Genomic DNA, 21842 nt, shown 5'->3' with positions numbered 1-21842 from the left:
CTACTCACATATGCGTATGTTTGTATATGAAGGCAAAATTAACCAAATTGTACCAAATGTGGTTGAAAGCATATAAAAATAGATGAATAAATATGTAAGTATAGCCACTTCAGGTGAAAAGAAATAGTCAATCTGGTACGTGATGCTAGTGGCATTATGTAGTTGTTGCGGTTTGTTGTCTCGCAATAATTCGACGAAAATAGAACAAGTTATTTAAGGTAAACCAGCAGATAGATAAGGCTTGAGGGAATTTAAGAGAATTTCACATGACTTAGTAATAAGATCCTTTATGATATTTCAGCTGACGAATGCTACAGTATTGTGCACCGAAATGGGGAAATCTAAATTTTAACTAACGGAACATCGATTTCACTAATAGTAATTTGTTTGCGTCGGGACATTTCTAAAACTTCTCAAATGTAAAAAAAATGTTTTCTATATAAAGAGAAGCAGTCCATAAGTTTGTAACTAATTCTACTATATAGGGTCCCAAAAATACCACTTCCATATATAACACAGTAAAATTGAAACACAAAACCGTTTATGATGTCCGAATACGAGAATGTAGAAAGAAAATTATGGATAATATCCAGTATTCGATGAACCCATTTTGGGTATAACGAGAGATATGATCTATGCGAGCAACCATCTTTTGAGGCTAAAAAACCAGTGGTTATGTGGACTATGGAATTTATTCTGAGTGAATGCAAACTCTACAACTCTGAGGAGTTTTCACTGTGACCCTAGCTAGTTTATGTATGGTCACAGATTGTATCATGAAGACCAAATGGAGACTTACCTGCTAATTCGTACTCTAAGATGACTACCACGGTTTGGTAGGTTAGAAACAGGTCTTTTACACCAAATGTTGCCATCAACCAAAGTATGAAGAACAAACCTACCAAAAAATTTTTCCCTTCCAACACTTTGATTTTTTAGCGTAATATCGAGTAGAACTAAATCTAATCGTATACGTGAATTTTGAACGATCAAACATAACTGAAATCGATAAGTTGTCGGTATTTAAGCTACTCTCAAATCTTTTGTAAAATAAATCAGTGTAACGTTCACAAATGGTTTAGCCTTATTACAGTTTCTTAGATAAAAAAAAATCAAATGACGGAGGGGTTTGATTTAATTGTTGGAAAATGGATGGTTCTCGGAGGAACACAACTGTTTTGGACACACGCTATTTTTCTCAAAATATTACGACTAGGGTGAAATTCCTAGTTTCTGCAGGGTATGTCGTGAGAAGCCATGTTGGCACTGATCACATTAAAGTCTCCAAAGACGTCCATTATTATGAGAAGGTATTAGGTCTACAACTTTGCTTCCGCCGTTTTCCAATAGATGTCTCTAGGGTCAAGCACTGGTCGATTAAATCGATTAAATTGTTTTATATCGATCTTGGACATTTGTGTCAACATCATTCCAATATTTTGTGAGCAGTGTGGTTTAGCAGAGACATAACTGCGAATGATTTGTTAAGCTAAAAGTTCTACTGAACTCTTTCAGGTATCGCATTTATCAACTTTCGTAACAGATGTATGAGAAAATGGAGCTACATCTAACAATAAGTTGTGGGTAAGAAGAGCAAACTTTGATTAAAAACGTGAAGAAGTAATTAGAGATTATGTGTTGAAGTGCATGACTCGATTAGCTGTGTCCTGTGATATACGATACGATACATATTTATGTATATAGAAGTGAATGAATGTAGAAACATGAAACAAGAATTGCGTTTCCTTTACGTAGGTGTTACTAAGTAGCGACTGGTGCAAAAGTTGCTAACAAATTGTTTAACTTAGCTAAAGCTCTTCAAGAGATATTGATGACGATAACCAGAAGACTAGAAGACGAACTAAGATGCTGCGTTTATACTTATAGACGGAATATTTTAGTGCTAAAAATATGTAAGTGAATTTATAGATATGGCTTGTGTTTGTTAAGCTCATCTGAGTGTTAATTAAAAATGAAGATGGATAGAAATTAACAGTGAAAGAACTTTGTTGCAATCAAATTTTGATAAACAGTTGTTTTTCAAATGGTTGCTTTAATTGGACTTCAGAGGATAAAATTAATTTGCACAAGTTAATAGTATAAAAATATTGGCTAGCTGATTAAAGAACTACAGACTTAGAAGGTTATTATGAATATGCGTATGAGTATAAAGATGAGTGTAAATACAAGTCTGAGCATTTGTTGGTTGAAGGCTAAAAATATGGAAAAAAGAAGAATATCTCGAATATAAACGATAGTTCAAATATGAATATGTGTACTAAAATGAATTATAACTGCGAGTATGAGTATTTGTATTACTTACTGGATACTAACTATATTTCAATAGCTGCGAAATAGTGCACAAGAAAGAGCTTTTGATAGTACCAGTTGTAATAGTGTCTCATTAGCCTTAATGAATCCTTCAATTAGTTGGTTTGGGTATTTTTAAAAGCGCAAAGAGGAGTATATGTAAATAACTCATAAACAAAGAGAATTCCGAAAGCGCCTTCGTTTTACTCTCAAACGAAGTGCTGGCATAAACGCCTATTTTAAAGGCGACAACATTAATGTATACGAATGATTTTTTTTTTTTTTAATAAAATTATTAAGCTCCACCTCGCTCCTCTAATCGTGCTTAGTAGAACCTGCTCACCTACTTGGCGTTTCAGCTTCTGGTGTCATAACATTTGCACATAATGGATATTAAATTTTCAAACTCAAAAGCTAAAGTGAAAATATTTTTATTTATTTGATATTATTATTATTTTTGATTAATAACAGGCAAAATTCAAAACTCAAAGCAGGTGACCGCTTTAATGTTTAGTGTCACACGCTTTCGCCTTAACAACGTTAATTGTAACTAACACCGTTTGCTTGTTATAATCTCTCTTCTTTGTAGAATTACCTTTTGTTTCTAGCTTAGTTTAGATTATTAAAAATTTATTTAGCTTCTATTCAACTTACCGGTTTGCCTCAGATATTTTATAAAACATATACACACACCTTTTCTCTACACAAAGAAAACTGTATAACAACAGTTGGTAGGATTAACTTGAATAAGCGCTGTCAAACAAAAGAATGTGCAACAAAGAGCGTTAAGCGTAAAATTTTAATTGCGATAACCTGATTAAAATTGTAAAATATAACACTGGTTAAAAAATATTTAGCTTTTTTTGTCACATGAAAAATCATATCAAATTTTGAATGTTGTTTAGTCAAAACAAATACTCCTCTGCATTACTTTCCAAAAAGTAATAGAGCAGTAATGCAGAGGAGATAAACCGCCCCAACTTCACCTATCACACATTACCCTTTCAACACAACAACACTTAGAGAAACAGAACAAGTGAACAATACGTACAAGTACCCGCGCTTTAAACTAAAGTGAAAAAACACGAACCCAAAACCCGCGCTAATAAAGTGAAACGAACGAAAACCCGAAAACACATAATTTAAAGGAAAATATAAAATCCACAAAACACAAACAAGCACGAATTAAAGTGTAACTAAATAGGAGAAGATCACCCACAACAAAATACATCAAGTGAAAACATATACAACATATACCCACAAAACCCAGGAGATAACAAAATATGATAATCAACAGAAGGAGGAATTAAACACTACACAACATAAGGAATTATACCACAGGTCAATATAGTTACGATATACTAACACTAAGTGTAACTAATTACACAAAAACAATTAACCCTATTGTCACTTACACACCCATATAAATAAACCTAAATATCATAAAGTTTAAACTCTAATCAACCCATCAATCTTTTCTTCAACGGAATCGGCCACATCGTCGACGTAACTCAACATTTTTTGGTCCTTCGAGCCGGATAGTTTGGAGGAGAGAAGAGGAGTCACACAGTAACAACATCGTTGGAATAAACCAACACCCAACAACAACAATATCATCGTTGGATTTATACCCAAATATAGTACACCAACAAGAACACTAATAATTATTAAAATACCCCAAAATTATCTTAACAGTGTGCGACTGTAAGTGCGCCCCAATATTTATTTAAATTAATATTAAAAGTGCAAATCAAAATCGGTGAAAATTAAATTTTCTAATTGTGAGTTTGAGTGTACTTAAATTCATTTTATTTGACCCTAGTTTCACCAAATTTGCTTTGCACCAATTAATTACATACATATGTACCCAAGAGAAGAAGTGCAATAAAAAAAAAACGCATAGATGCCGTCGGCTATTATACTCTTCTCGTAAAAATCAATAAATACTTGAACAAATATATACATACACCAGCACTCAGTTACATACTTACGAACTAGCGATCTAGTTCGCATAAGCATTGTTGGTAGCGATCACCAAAAGCGGACAACGCATAAGAAAGAAAGCACCCAATAAGAAATCCAATACGTGACCCAGTAGGAAAAAATTGCAAAAACCCTTCCTAATTTTATTTTCCGAATTTATTCCCAAAATTCGCCCGTACGTTACAAAAATAAATAGTTTTTCTCACAAATAATAACCCGTACCCTATAAAAAGTCAAAACCGAAATTTTTTAAAATAAAGAAAGTTTTTGATAAAAACAATTTTCTACCCGAATTACTTCAATTTTACTCACTCAAATAATATTATTTATTAAAAACACTCACCCAATTGCTGAAATGGAGGATTTCAAATTCACAACCAGCGATTTAATAGAATTCGTTGAAGATCATTTCCATACCCAAGCTGAAGAAGAAACAGTTTACACCCTAGAAATTAAAAGAGTTACACTAAATTCGCTTTACGAGAAAGCAGAAAGGGCATATGATGCAATTCGGAGAATTTCTAGTGATACCCGCGAAACCATCGACTTTAATAAAGTCAAGGATAGATACAAGAAATCCTATAATATGTACCTATCCTGCTTAGCCTCAATTAATGAAGATGTAAACAGACGTAAAACCCACGCGTCATCCCAACCCATTAAGGAAAGAGCCTCAGAAGACTCTACAATAGATTTCGGTCCCAAGATTGAGTTACCACCATGTGACACCGACATCTTTTACGGAGATTACACAGCTTGGCCCACATTTCGAGATATGTTTACGGCCTTGTATATCCGTAACCCCAGAATAAGTAATGTTGAAAAACTCTTTCACCTTACCCAGAAGACCGGAGGCGAAGCAAGAGAAGCTATTAAAAACACACCCCTTACGAATGATGGTTTCATACTGGCTTGGAAGAATCTGGTCGAGCAGTATGAAAACAAAAGAATGCAAGTCAACACCCAATTAAAAACCCTTCTCAACCTACCCGATGTCACTCAAGAAACAGGCTGCGCCATAAAAGCCCTGCAACGAACGGTTAACAATGTGTTAACCAATTTAACTCATCTTGAGATTGACACAAAAAGTTGGGAGCCGATATTGATATATCTTTGTAGTTCGAAACTACCGAAACAAACACTAGAAGCATTCGAATCTACCCTAGAAGATATTACTTCTATACCCACATGGTCAAATTTCGACTCTTTCTTGACCCATAAATATAAAACCCTCGAATCCGTATCAAATTTCAAGGATTCAGTAATAAAACCCCACTCACCCAACCTATGCACAGATAAAAGATCCGATGAAAAAAGATTTAACCCCAGAAATAGAACCTCAAACTTTCAAAACAATTACAGTTCTTCTCAACCCCACCCGGAAACAGAAAGTTGCAAACTTTGCAAAAAGCATCACTCAATTCGTGAATGCCCCAAATCCCTAGCAATGAATGTTGAGACCCGTATTGCTACGATCAATAAGTATGGTTATTGCTATAACTGCTTAGCAATCTCACACAGCTACAAGAACTGTAGTAGTAAATACTCTTGTCGCAAATGTCACAAGAGACATAACACCTTGCTTCACAGAGAATATAACCCTCGACCTGAATCCACTCTGGAAACTTCAAGAATGACTAGTACGACTTCTGATACCGCTACAAGCACCGCAATACCCACCCACAAAACAATTCAGCAAGCCTACACCAGCACAATACAGTCCACTCAATTCTCAACCCGAGACCCACACAACCCAAGTAGGAAGCAGATATTATTGGGTACTGCAATGGTTCAAGTAGAACACAATGGTCAACTATATTCTGCAAGAGCACTCATTGATTCAGGATCAGAGGCCACATTTATATCTGAAAGACTTCAACGAAGTCTGGATATACCCACTCACCCTGTATCAGCCCAAGTGACAGGAATAACCAACACGGTTCTAGCAACCCCCACGAAAATTTCCAATATTACCCTTTGTTCACCCATAAACACAAATTACAAAATATCGACTCGAGCATTCATCATGAATAGCCTTTCCGATAATGTACCCACTTACCCAATAAACCCAAATCTGGGTCTAAATAATCTTGGCTTCACCCTAGCGGATACCCAATTCCACAAACCGAGACCCGTGGACATATTAATTGGTAGTGACATCTACCCAAATATCCTACTAGGCGGAGTAAAACGAAACATTCTAGGCTCACTCCTAGCTCAAGAGACAGTATTCGGATGGATTCTGTCCGGACCCATTACACAATCTTCCAAAAACTCATCAATAGCATCGTTTCATAACACTATTAACCCGAAGTATCTACTCACTTGCTTTGGAGAGGAGGAGGAAATCCCTAAGGATCCCGTAAGTCCCAAATCACATAAAATATGTGAAGAAAAATTTCAAAAAACTACCCGAAGTAAATCAGATGGGCGCAACATATCAACCCTACCCACTACTCGGAAGAAAAATAAAAGCGATGATCACAACACGACCCGATCATCATCAATCACCCACCAACGAAGAAATAAAATCCATCGTCATGTTGCATGCGGATTATGCAAAGATGACCACCGGTTAGCCACATGTGTCAAATACTTGTCGGCTAACTTGCATAAAAAATTCGAAGCTGTCATCAAACACCGCTATTGTATCAGTTGTTTAGCCAGGTCACACAAGACGGAAGGATGCACAAGCAGACATCGATGTTCCACCTGCAATGGAAAACATCATTCATCTCTACATGGTCACCCAAGACTGGACCCTGTAAATGAGAAAGAAGTTTTTGAGAAACCTAGATCTCAAACCCTACCCACAGAGACCCTACTACCATCCTTACTGGCTAAACAGACCCTTACACACTATTAAACCCGACCCTTAAGAGACTTAAGTGACGTTGATCAAATACTCTTTGACAACATAGTCCTCTCTGACCCTCAATTTCACACCCAAACAGAAGTAATGTTGGAGATCGGAGCGGATAACTACCCACACAATACCCGATATGGATTGTTCGACTCAGACGATGACACAGTGGTAACCCAGAACATGGCATTCATCTGGGCCATAACTTGCACCCTATAAAGCTAAGTACACTTTTTAAATTTACTCATACCCAACTAATACAAAATATATTTCGCAGATACTGCAAGGCGGCCGGGATGTTTAGTCCAAACAAATACTCCACTGCATTACTCTCCAAAAAGTAATAGATAAGTAATGCAGAGGAGACAAACATAGAGAAAGAGAAGAACAACCCCAACACAACCCGCGCTTAAAGAAAGTGTTTTCTTCTAATAGTGTGTCTCTGTTCCAAAAATTATTAAAATCGCGTCATAACATCTCCTAAGTAGCTCCCGTATACCTAATTATAGGTTTTTCAAAATTACGGCGGGCTTTATACCGCATATATCAGTTAATCTAAATATTATGAAATATATTAGCATGGATATAGTGTACCTTGCTGGTGAAAATGAATAAAAACGGTTTAGGAATTATCTCAGCCCGCATATCTATATATAACGATTTTCGTTATTCTATTAAATTTTATGCCGAATTTATGGGGAAATTTGTGTGTTATCTTAATAAAATTTCTGCAACAAATTGCGAGAGTATTATATGTTTGGTTACAACCGAACTTAGCCTTTCCTTACTTGTTAAATTATAGAATATGTAACGTATACATATATGTATGTACGTGTTCAATGTAATTTTCCATAACAGAAAGATTTATTTCTCTGGAACCGCCTTTAGTTTCCCATATACAAAAACTAGCTGTGGCCGCGATTTCGTCCGCGTGGAATAGTGATTTTGGGCTTCGTCTTTATCTTCGTCCGCGTCAATTTCTGTTATCAAAGAACTTCTGCGTAAATTATATTTTTTGTTTTATTCTCTGGTTGCAGAAGAATATATTGATTTTCTCCGCAACCTGATCTTGACAACGCGACGCGACGGCCATGTGAAAACAATCTTTGCGTAAATCGATCCCCACGTGTTTAAATGTTTGCCCCTGCGATTTATAATTGTAACGGCGAAAGATAGCTTAAGGGGAAATTGAATTCTTTTAAAATTAAAAGGTATATCATTTGGGATCATCGGGGTGCGAGGTATAAGTACTGTTTGACCAACCGCTGGACCAGTCAAAACTATTGCAACGATCACGTTATTGCGAAGAAATTTTACTTGAAGTCGGGTCCAGTTGCATAAATTAGATGGTTTCAGATTTCTAAGTAAAATTATTGGGACGCCTATTTTTAGCTTAAGGGAATGTGGAGGAAGGCCACTTGGGTTCAAAGAATTTAGAAACTCCTGTGGGTGATGGACCACATCTTATTGATCCATTACATTATCAATAGATGTGTATGTGACTATATCTCCTTCAAGTTTATTTAAAATTATGTCATTAATTTCGTCTACGCTACTGTTTCTCGCCGCCAATATTGCCCTTTGACTCATCCATTGGTGATCTTTATTTTCTTTTTCGCTGATGCCAGGGTAAACATTTAATATTAAATCCTCAATGTTACCTACTCTTACTCCTAAATCGAGGTCAATTCCAATTTTATTTTGAAAATGAGGTATTTTCCCGTCTACTAAAAGTAATTTTGAAGAGAAAGTTATACCCCCCCAAATGGGCTCTCATATTTGTCGATAATTTTAAAATATTTACAAACTTCCATAATGGAGAACTTTTAAGGTAAGACTTTACAATGTCTGCTCTAGTTCCCCTTACTATTACGGGTAAAGTTTGTCGAAAGTCCCCAGCAAACATAACAGTAATCAAATCAATGATTTTATCACAGCTTCTAAGCCCTAAGAGTTCTGTCTAGAGCTTCTACGCTACTGCTAAGGCTAGCTGTCCCTGAGACCTTACTTTTGCTAATATAAGATAGTAATGAATGTCTTGCCGGTCCCACCGGGAGCGTCCAAAAAAAATCATCCTTCATTGAAACGAACACTTTGCAGAATACCATTATACGCTGTCACCTGGTCATTAACTAATCTTGGTTCATTTTGAATAATATACTCATTTAATTCATTTATATCATATGGCTTTCGCAATGCTACTTCTAACGGGTCCAAAAGCGAATAATTTCTATTTGATGCAGGAAGCCCATAATCAGTTAGGGATTTGTCGCAAATCTCATGAATTTTATATTCTATTATGATTAGTCCATCATTGTATACATAACTTTTGTGTATCTTGAACCGCTTTCGCAGCGCAAGGAACGGAAGCCCTCAAAGATAAATAATTTCCCACGTTTTTTACACATTTACCACTGTTTCATATTGGTCGCAGCGTGATGCTATATAGCCTTCCTCGGTAAATGGACTATCCAACACAAAAATAATGATTCAATTCGAACCAGTAGTTTCGAAGATTAGCGCGTTCAAACAAACAAACAAACAAACTCTTCAGCTTTATAATATTAGTATAGATAATACACACATATTTTTCTAACAAGTATTTACTTCCGCAGACTAGTGTACAGCTGCCTTCACTATCGTAGAGAAACAAAACATAATGATAACCTTTATAACCATTGCTCACAAGTGTATTGAATTCTTATCAAACTCTCGATGTGTTTACCAGTTTTTTACTTGCCTCAACTTGACATTGAAATATGCTGTCAGCTCAATGCGACATTTTGTCGCACACGCACACACTTATCGGTTTTTAACGCCTCCTTCAGTTCATGCGCCTCAGTGTATACTACACTTTGGAGTATTCAAGGTATGACATTTGTTGTTGGTTATTTTCCGCCTCGTACAATTGTTGATTCGCAGATTTCACAATTTACCGTTCGCTTGAATATGTCAAGGAAATTGAATTTTGCAAATTTTCCAATTGTACAGCTGTTGAGTTTATGCGATTTGCCATTTCTATTTTACATACATACTTACTAACAGAGCGTAGGTAGCTGTTTGCATATAATCGATTTTAAGGCTCTTTTCCTCACCCACTCGTACTTGTGTGGAACAAACAAGTAAATGTGATTTATGGTTAACCACAGCCTGTGTGAACAAGCTATTGGCAAGGTTAAGGTGATTTGGTTCAGATTAACATACTTCTTACTTTTGATGAAATATTTGACTTTTAATGAGATATATATTAAAAATGAAATTGGGAAACATAATGTCACAATATATCTTCCACAGCGCCATTTCCCTATGCAGTTCGATTATGGAGTTCAAATCTAGTAAGGAAAATTATATCTGAAATAGTGGTTGTCTTCGAATTATGATATTAACTAAATCGAAATATCAGCACCATATTATACCCTGCATAGTAAAGCCTTTGGCTGCCTTTTAATGCCAGATGGCGTTTATATTTGCTTTTCTCTATCAGATATACATATAAAGCTTTCACGTGATCCCAATATTGAAGATATTAAAAATACTTTACCTTACTCGACCAGAATTAGAATTGCAATCCACAGAGTGTGGGTATCCAGCGCTCTGCCATATGGAAAATCTTTAATATTTTTCTCGTTTTCTCTCTTATCATGGTTATCATGTTGACTTATAATGTAGGGTTCATTGTGCTTGCATAAATCTGCGTATAAATCTGCGATTTATTAAAACAATTAAAAAGAAATCGTAAACAATGTCCTGTCATTTTCTGACTCCAATGGATCTTACTGTAGTGTTTGCTCATATTTCGTTCGAAATTGTCAGATGTTCGTTTTATTGTCAGATTTTCTCGAATCGCTGTGACGTTCCCAATTTGTCTACCAAACTCAGTGGTGTAGTATAAATATTTGTAGAGTAGCCAGGTTAAAGTTCGTGCAAGATATATCGGACCAATATGTACAAAACTATACTCTTTATCGGCTTAATTTGCTTATTTTTTCGCCATTAAACACTTTCTAAGAATTCAAAACCATTTTGACGATTTATTTATGTTTTTTTTTTAATTTTTGCCTTTATTTAATCAATTAGCTCAAATTTTTATTTATTTAAAAATAACAATTTACAATCTCCAATTCGTAATAACGGTAATAAATTATCACATTTTTCAATAAATAGGCAATACAATTTCTTCATTACTTTAACATTACATTAAATAAATTAAAAGTACTACCATTACTCTAAACCATTGCCCCTCTTCAAGCATTACGTTCCCAACTCATTTGTAGGATTTTTCGAACTGTATGAAAACATGTCCCACATGTGTTATTGATAAAGGCGAGTTTCATCCGTCAAGCCATTTTCACGTATCAAGAACCGGGCAACATTCCTGCAAAGGCGCAACCACATTCACATATACACCGCACTTTCAACTCTCTGCTACACAAAGCGCCACCACTAAAAAGAGAAAGCGAAGCAGTTGGTTAATTATTTTCACAAAATTCTTCAAAGTTATTTGGATTAAGGAGTTACTTCAAGTTGAACTCAATACCAGAAAGTATTTTTTTACAAAACTTATTGTTAATGGATTTGAAGTATTTAAAATTTGCTTATGCAATAGTTACCTGGCGATATCCAAGACTCCCTCAGCGGTTCAGCTACAAGAAATAGCAGCCTTGTGGATAGCCAAAAGATACTATAATACATTTTGTAGTCTGCATTTGCGCTCTTTTTCGGCGACTAAGCTTCATCGATAGATTGGTGCTCATTTAAAAATCATGGCGCCTACGAAAAAAGGATATATATAATACTATATATAAGGCTTATCATACATATAAAGTAGATTTATTGAAGTAGCAGATATCAGAAAGCACGCTTTCTATAAAATACCGCGGGAGCATGCTAAATATCAAACTACCTAAGGCATTTTTGTTATGGAAACTCTTCTCCGAAATATTCTTAGTTCTTTCGAAAGAATCTAACTTTCCCTCTATTTTTATTTTAAATAGCCACTTCTTTACTTAGAGTGCCATTTCTTATGAAACATACCACGCAAAAACCCGCATCACACATAGGAGAGACGAAGGTGCTGCTCAACGATTTTAGGAGTCTTCACCGCGATCGGCTTCACCTTTTCCATCTCCACAGCAGCAGCTTTATCATCATTTTCTAGTTCACCTTGTGGCTTCATATCATCCTCTGGCTTTTCCATTGTATAGTTTCCTTCACTTATTTTTCTGTCTCCTCTTGCTGGCATACCAACGCTTCTTCCTCAGTACTCACCGCTCCATGTGAGTATATTTGCACCATATACATTTGTTCCAGGTCCACACCTTCATTAGTCAAACTCTCCTCGGTACAATGAGTATCTTTATTCACTTCTGCCTCTACTTGGTCTTCGATTTCGTCATCTAAATTTTTCGCTAAAGTCTCGCTTCGCACTAACTTACGCTTTCCAGTGGCAGCTGGAACAATAGTTGGCATGGCTGTCTCCGGTATCAGCAGACGTTTCTCATCGGCCCCCGATTCGGCTGCGGATAAGGACGCCGAGGCAGCAATGATGTCTGTGATCTCAACGGCCTCAGTGTTGTGCTGCAGCGTGTCTTCCAGCGCAATCCAATTTTTCGTTTGACCACGTTGTGGCTTGAGTGTGATTGTGTTGTTTAATGTGCTACTGGACGTTACTATGTGATCCACGGGCGAGCTGGTGTCCGAGTCGGTGACGATATTTTTGAATTTGCCATTGTTGAACATGCAGACGTCGATATGTTGAATGGCGAACACCTGGAAAAGGAAGAAAATGGAAGTTGGTGGTTAAGTAAAATGTTTAAATTTAAAATGCTTAAATTTCAAAATAGGAGAACGGATTGCTTTATAAGAATGACACCGATTTAAATTTATTTGTAAGTTCTTAGAGAAAAGCTTTTCTCTGATGACCTAGCATTTCAGATATTTACCGATATTTATGGAGACCTTAAAAGGATAAGTTACTGTTTCACAGTCTAAATTTCTGGCTAAGTCTCCTTTGTAAACCCTGAAGCTTCAGTTCAGTTTCCTGCTGATGGAATCGGTGGATAAGATATGGATTATGGATAATATCTTAGTATTGGATTGTTCTTATAGAGACGGATTCGAGTTTTCTGGACGCTTCATGTTAATAAACCAAAAATACCGATTATGCTTATGTGAACTCGATCTTATTGGCCAGATGGTTATAGTTAAGAAAGATAAGTAGTAGAATACATTCAAGTAGTATGTGAAGTTTCAGACTCTGTGTCTAAGCATGTGATTTTGTTGCTGGAATGCTTGTTTTATAAAGGAAACCATTTGTTTGATCAAATCATGTGCTGAAATAACAACATTTAATCAAAATATATATTCTGAGGGTTCTGACAACAAACCTAACCTCAAAATACAAACATAATATCCAATTTCATTTGGAACAAGTTTTATATTGCTATGACACAACATTAATTAATACACCAAAATGATGCAATCGTCTCTTGACAACATACACAACCTCCAAATTGACCAACAATAATAGCAGCGAAGCCGCAAATGCAAGCATAAGTCAGATAATAAATAAAGTGTTTTCAAAGCAATACTGATGAGTTTCAATAAATAAAAATAAAAACCAACAACAATAAATTCCAGTCAACAAAAATATTCAATCACATAATGACATAACATGCCGTTAAATGTCACTCGAACAACAGTCACGTAAAAGGTCGTGGTCACAAAAACAACACAAATGCTGTAGAAAACCACACTGGTCCGCAATCTCACCACATATGCCAACGCTCAATGCAAGCCTGTATGTGTGCTTGACATGTTAGGGAAATAAATGCGAGATGGGAGAAAAGAAAAGAATTTGCAAATCAACAAACATCAACGACAAGCTCAATTTCTGTTTTCCCGCGTAGTTTTGCGGAATTCCGAATGATTCAATAAATAATCGATTACACAAATACTCGTGTGCCAAGGCAAATGACTAAGCAGGAAATTTACAGCATCTAACTTTTATGCGGTCATAGAGTTGTTTATATAAATGAGCTTTCATGGGTTCAAAATCTTGCTGAAATACAAAATTTTAGAAAATAATTTGTTCCAGGAGCGATCGAACCTAAAGATTTAGAAGATTTCTTATCAAAGGATACCTACTGAGCTTATGTAATATTGAATAACAAAAGTCTGATTACAACTGGTGATGGGACTAAGTTGTAATTGTATTTGACTTCAACCGGCGAATATTAATGCCGAGATGTCATATACAATATGATACTCTATATACTATGTAGAAGAAATGTTCAAATGGCATTATGTTTTCATATCTCAGCACTAAATTTCTATTACTTAAAGGTTCTTCTTCTTGATTGGCGTAGACACCGCTTACGCGGTTATAACCGAGTCCAGAACAGCGCGCCACGCATCTCTCCTTCAGGCAGTTTGGCGCCAATTGGTAATACCAAGTGAAGACAGGTGCTTCTCCACCTGGTCCTTCCATCGGAGTGGAGGTCTCCCTCTTCCTCGGCTTCCACCAGCGGATACTGCATCGAATACTTTCAGAGCTGGAGCACTTTCATCCATTCGAACAACACGAACGTAGCCGCTGTTTTTTTATTCGAACAACACATACAGCTCATCATTCCATCTTCTGCGGTATTCGCCGTTGTCAATGTTTAAGGGACCATATATCTTCCGAAAAACCTTTCTCTCGAAAACTCCTAGTGCCGTCTCATCGGATGTTGACACCGTCCACACTTCTGCACCATAAAGTAGGACGGGAATGATGAGGGACTTGTAGAGTTTAGTTTTTGTTCGTCGAGAGAGGACTTTACTTTTCAATTGCCTACTTAGTCCATAGTAGCACATGTTGGCAAGAGTGTTTCTGCGTTGGATTTCAAAGCTGACATTATTATCGTTGATGATGCTGGTTCCCAGATAGACGAAATTATCAACAACTTCAAAGTTATGACTGTCAACAGTGACGTGGGAGCCAAGACGAGAATGCGCTGACTGTTTGTTTGATGAAAGGAGATATTTCGTTTTGTCCTCGTTCACCACCAGACCCATTCGCAAGGGTTATCAGTATTAAATATCATTCAAGTTAATATTTTCCAATGATTTGCTTAAGAAAAGCTATGACTTTAGAGCGAATATTTTTGGTGAAAACCTTATGCTAAGCACAGAGTGGAGTGAAGCACAATGTCAAAAAAAAAAAAATGAAATGAATTCGTATGGTATTTTACAGACGTGGACTTATACAATAAAATTAGTTGAACTCATTATTCCATGTTCTACTATGTGCTAGTCCAAGGGGGTAAAGAAAGATTGGTTTGAACTAACATATTTTTTGAGAGTTTCGATATAATTTAATCTAATATTAGCAGACAATTTGTTTAGATCAAGAAACTTTGACTTTGCTTAAAACTTCGTAAACTTTGCAAATCTTAGTATAATATTAGTTAAAATTTTAGGCTAAGCACATAGTGAAGTGAAACTGTATTATACAATGAAATCGAAGGTTCAGCTCTTTTTTCTCAATCTTTGAATATATGTATATGTATCTGTCAATGTAATTCAATTGTGATTCTGCTTGTTGTTACACTTTACACTCTATGCTTAACCTTAGTAAATTTTTCCACTCAGGGAATAGACGGCGAGCCATATTTATCGTGGTGTTTATTTATTGCTTTCGCCGTGTTGCTACATTTATTACATACACGATTTGGCTTCCTAAATTGCTTTTGCATAGCTTATGAGTAAAAGCATAAATAATAAAAATTGGAAAAAAAAAATATCGCAATGGAATTGATTTGATTTGTGTTTTGACTTGAGTGTCCCATGTGTGTTGTGCCAATGTTGTATTTGTTGCGTTTAATGAAAATACACCGACTGGACTCAGGCAATTCAGAAAAATTTAATTCCGCTGGTTTCTATATATTCCCTACTGTTCTAGGTGTGCACTATATTCAAAAGAAGAAGAATCTGTCATGAGGTATCCAGTAAACAACTGTATAAATTCAAAAAAGCGTCAAGCTTAATGTAAAAGCTTTCTAGTCTAAATGTCCACTAAGAGATCAGCTTAGATATTTCTTTTACCTTTTTAAGAACTTTCCTTAGACAATCTATCCACAGAATCCTAAAAATTATTGAGTGAATATATTAGGAAATTATTAGCAAATATACACATATCTTTGCTTGCTCTACTCATAATTTTGTTGTTTTTCATGTTCGTGCCAACACACGAATACACATACTCAAGCACTTACTGCCTGACATGTATTTTATTGCTAATATTCATTTCTTGGTTTCGTTCAATGAATTGGAAATCATTATTTTGTTATATCCTTGTTGTGTTGTGTGCTTTCGGCAAACAACAAACTACAAATGAGAAATGAAAACGAGAAGCAATAATTTTCACTACGAATAATAAAGAAATGTCTGTGGCGTCGAAAGTTATGCTACACATGGTTTCAATATTCGTATGGGTTTAATGGAATAATTGGGGGATAATTATGAAAGCATGTTGCCAACTTAAAATTATATTTCAATATAGGGATTTGAATAAAAAAATATATATGAAAATAATCTTAATTTATAAAATATTATTAATTTTGATTATGATTTTATGATTAAAAATATTTTTGGAATATTGGGTTGCCACCTGTATACAAATAATTAAGTAAAATTTTGCGAAATGGATTGCAAAAGTATACTCTAGTATATTTTATACAATTGTTGATTTTAGATTAGAATTAACAATTAATAAAAATTAAGTTAAGTTTACAAATGTTAAGAAATTCACTATATATAAGAACTTGTGAAAATCTTATAACAATTAGTTTAAACATATTTATTCAGACATATTTTTTGTCCATTTTTAATTTTATTTTCAAGAGATCTGGAACCATATTTGGCAAACTGTCTTATTTTCCATATTTAAATTTATTATATTTCCTTAAATTTTCATTCGTTTTTCCTTCTTTTTTATTTATTTTCCCAACTTCCTATCTTCGCTCGTTGTCAAACATCACAATGCCCGAAAGCAGTAAAATTTTAAAGAAGCAAAAACAACATCAAATTTAGCGAGGAAAGTTGTAACAATAAGAGCACTTGCCCTCACCAAGTTTTCGCATACTTTGGGCACACAGAAACTACATTGGAGCACTTTCAAGTGGCGGAAAGAGTGTGGAAAACTATGCAATAATGGCAACAAGAATATTTTCGAAGTACAACAAGTTTGGAAGGTGGAAAAAAGTATGTTTTTTTGTGAAAAAACTAAGGGCGAACAAAAAAAATGGCGAAGATAAAAAAGCCAAATGTGAAAAATAAAATTTCGTAATACTCATATATTATATGGCGTAATTAGTGGAAGAAAATACTGCTGTAATAAAAAAAATATTTTTTAATATAACAAAGAAATTAAAAGTTTGTGATAGATTCTGTTATAATTTCATTAATACGCTTAATGATGGTAGAGCAATATAAAGTATTTTCTAAAAAGTTTAAAAGTTCTCAGATAAAATTCTGGAAAATTCACTTTTTTTCGGCCGTCTAACTGTATATAACCCCTTAAAGGAGTTTATTTCCGAGCGGCGCCGCTTTGCCTCTCAAAAATGTCGCTCACAGACCGCTCATTGTGTGGCCATTTCAAAAGCATTTATATGTTTTAATCGTAAGCAGCTCATCATTCAGCTGCTCGCCGCTAAGGCGCTTATTGCGTTGCCGAAGCCTGTATTTTGGTAATATGATTGAATACTATTTTTTCGTGATCTAATGTAATATTTTTTTACTAAGGTTGCAATTTATTAATGCCGAACTTTTTTTCTCGAACCCAGCATTTTGAGATTTTAAAATACATAGTCTACAGCTAGGCTAAGTTAGTCACTTTCCTCCATAACAGTGAAGTAATGCTCTGAAAACGTTTTTCTTCTACTGTATGGTTATATATTTTTTATTCAAATATATGTATAATTTGTTTTCGATAAAAATGCTTAATTTGTTACTTAATCATATTAAATATATTTGAAGTCTAGTAGTACTTCGGATTGGAAATTGTAATTCTTATTAAAGATTTCCACACTAATAAATTCCATGCAAAAAATAAATTGATTTGCGAACTAGTGCCGAAAAGCCAGCATTTAATTTGCCAGTGAAATATACATTCCAATCAGTTTCGGTGTATTTATAAAACGTTTGAGATTACAAGGCAAAGAAGCCAGAGGAAGCATTTAACTTCAATGAAATCAACACATAGGAACCTGCTCATTAATTCCAAAAATGTTTCTATTTATAGAGATCTTATATAGATAGAAAGCATCCAGTGGATTTATACCATTTAATTTTCTTGCTAGCTACCGACTTTGCAATGCCACCCACTACTTTCAAATAAATGAAGTTTTCCAACGCAACTCAGCGCGTTTAAGGCGTTCCAAAATGACGTATGCGTAGATTGGGAGTGAGACTGTATTTTATGTTTCAGCAAACTTTCTGCTGACACGCATTGTCTATCTAATAAACTCAACTCACACCGTAATGTTGAATGAAATCCGTTTTATTTAAAGTTTTTGCAAACGTTGTGAAAGTTCTTTTAAATTACATTGCTTGAGTAATAGGTTAACGGACCAAACAGGAAGTGCGTGAATTTAATTAAAACTTCTAAGACGAAATATTAGTTTAGCATATGTTTGGGCGTTTAGATATATGTAGTTATCGTTATGGTTCTACACATCACGCAGGAGTGATTTGTGCGTTTTTGCGTTAGTATGCTTTGATATAATTGTGTGTTTCATACTACGCGGATATGCCTACTTATGGGCGTAATTATTTTAATAAATGGTGGTAGAAGATAATAATATTTCATAGAATGCCGTACAAATTGCATATTCTGATATTATTTTTGTAACCCTAAAGGTATGCAACAAAAATCTTTGAGAGGCGCTGAATTATTGCATACTTTTAGGACTTTAATTACATGGCATCACAACAACAAACGAATTAACTTTTCCGTCCGCCTACTACTGGAATAGTTTATGCTGCAAACTTACGAGCGCAAGCACACTTTTATCATTTCCTTTAATTACCTTCTGTTTTTGTTGTGAAATGTAATGAGTTCTAGGTGCACGCCTATGCACACTGAGCAAAAATAAGTATAGTAATGCTGACTCTTCCCGACACACATAATAAATCAATCAACGGAAACTTCTAAATAATGAAATAGCATGGATGCCAAAAATATGAATTTATATATTGCTAGCAGCATCACTACCAACTTTTATAATGCGATTAAAATATGGAAGTAAAATTATGTTAGCGCGCCTAAAAGTATGCAATAAAATGTTTAAATTTAATGTTAAAATTGAAAATGTGTGATTTTTAAAATATATTTTTACATTAATGCAGGATTTATAAAAATAAAAAGTGTATTAAAAGTGTGTAAAACAGGAAAAATGGTGTTTGAAATGCCTGTGATTGTACTTTTGCATAATACATATACAAACATATTTTCAGGCGCTAAGGCCATAAAATATAAAATTTACTGATAATTTTTTTTAATTGCAAATTCTAGGATTTATTAAACAAATATGCTCTGTTGGTCGCACAGTCAATTCAATTGATCAATTCAAATTTTTATTGAGAACCAGATTTTGCACTTCGCACTGCCGGCTACTCAATAAATGATCAGCTGTTACACATTTATGTTTAGGCTTTTCATAAGAATTTGTTAAGTTTTAACAACTGATTCCTATTTTCTCGATAACCACCACAATTATTTCCAGCAGCGACATCTACCGTCGAGTAGTATTACTGCTATTTTATCAAAAAGGTAGCCAAATTTACAGTGTGACCAAAACTAACAGACACAGAACGTATGTATATGTAATTACAAATAAGTTCTTTCTCGTAAAGTTGCATTTCATTATCAACTCAATTAAAATTCTATTTAAAATCAATATAAAAAAATAATATTTTTATTTTGTTTGGTAAATCGATCTGAATCAGTGCTTTAATCGAGCAAAAGTCGGTTAATTGAGCAATTAGCTCCTGTGCGAAAAGGCTATTATGCTAAAGTAATATTAATTAATTTTTGAGGTATATATTTAGGCTGATTTAGATTTTAATTTATGCAATGAAGTTCAGTTCAGTGGGATTGTACTAGAATCTTTAACTGTAAATGAACCATTTTCAAACAATATAAAGAAGAATAAATGTGTGTTGCATAGCATATATGAAGTAAATTGTATAATTCAAAGTCATTAAAATCAATTTTAAGCTAAAGAGGATGCAAAATTAAATAAGTTGCTAAATAAGTTGAGGGAAAAACATGCATAAGCTTGTTTCAAATGTTTCTAAATGCAAAATTAATAACTAAAACTATTTTGTTGCTACCATTTGTCTTGTAAGCTGTTTTGTATGAGGTATATTTACAGGCGCATAAGAAATAATTTTAAGATTTTAAAGTAATTAGCAATAAACATTTATGGAAATATTAATTTATGACAAAATTTATATATTATATAATTATAGCAGCATTTAAAGATGCTTCTACAATGTTTAAGTTTCAAGTTGTCACACAAATTTACTTTACATTTATGATTTATCTCCGTTTTTAAGGTAATATAAAATAATCTGCGGCATACTTTATGCCGCCTGTTGTGCTAAACCTTTACATATCACATGTTGCTTAGAAAATTCTAAGACTTTTTGAGTTTTTGTATAATCATACGTGGCGAAAAAGCAGTTGGAGAGTGAGAGCTTGACCTACAGAGAAGGTGTGAGATTTTAGCAACAAAAATTTTGTGAAAGTGAAAGTTGGAATATAAGAGAGCGACTGCGTGGGGAAGTGTGGCTGGGACATAAAAATTTTATAAAAAAATTTTCGCATTTTAGTGCGTAGTCGAACGCGTAAACCTCACTTTTATATCACCTCACTTGCAGCCAAAATAATTTTTGTGTCGCCACAGGTCTCTTTCCTTAGCGCAGTTGGGAATTTTTATAAATTTCTAGATTTTTAATAGCGAATTTAGTACAGTTGGGAATTTTAATAAATTTCTAGATTTTTAATAGCGACTAGAGTGGCTGTAAAACTTTTAGCAGCTAAAACATAGCAAATGTGTGTAATTTTCATTCAAATAATTCCCAAAAATTTACCGAGAACACAAATTTCCATTAAATTTGTATAAGAAGTCAAAAATCATTTTTCACAAGTGTAAGTTCAGCATTAGATTTATCCTGTATGTCAGTCAAGGGTTTATATTAAAGTAATTACTTTGGTTCTGTATCGCTTTTTGTATAAAATGATGATTTTATATGACAATAGTTAGACTGGACGGAGTATTAAGCACTCAGTTACACAACCCTTTAACCAGATATCATTCTGGAGAATCAGGAAATTTTAAAAAATTCATGTAAACATAAAAATGTGCACATACCAGCAATTAATACCATAAAGAATTTTAAATATATATTATACCTTAGAATTCACTTTTTGATTCTTTTTCCACTGTGTTTACGAGCCTTCACCTGTCTTCGGCAACAATTTCAACAACAGTTGCCAGCAACACAATGTCAACTACAACAATTGATTGTCACAATCGTATAACATCTCAAGATTTACACACCATTAAATTTTACTGAAGTCACACTGTCAGAGCGAGTGCTCTGCTGCGAGTGTGTCATGCCAGCTGTGGCGTATACG

This window comes from Zeugodacus cucurbitae, chromosome 5 (assembly GCF_028554725.1).
Source record: "Zeugodacus cucurbitae isolate PBARC_wt_2022May chromosome 5, idZeuCucr1.2, whole genome shotgun sequence".
NCBI classification, from domain to species: domain Eukaryota; kingdom Metazoa; phylum Arthropoda; class Insecta; order Diptera; family Tephritidae; genus Zeugodacus; species Zeugodacus cucurbitae.
This window is presented reverse-complemented; position numbering follows the sequence as displayed.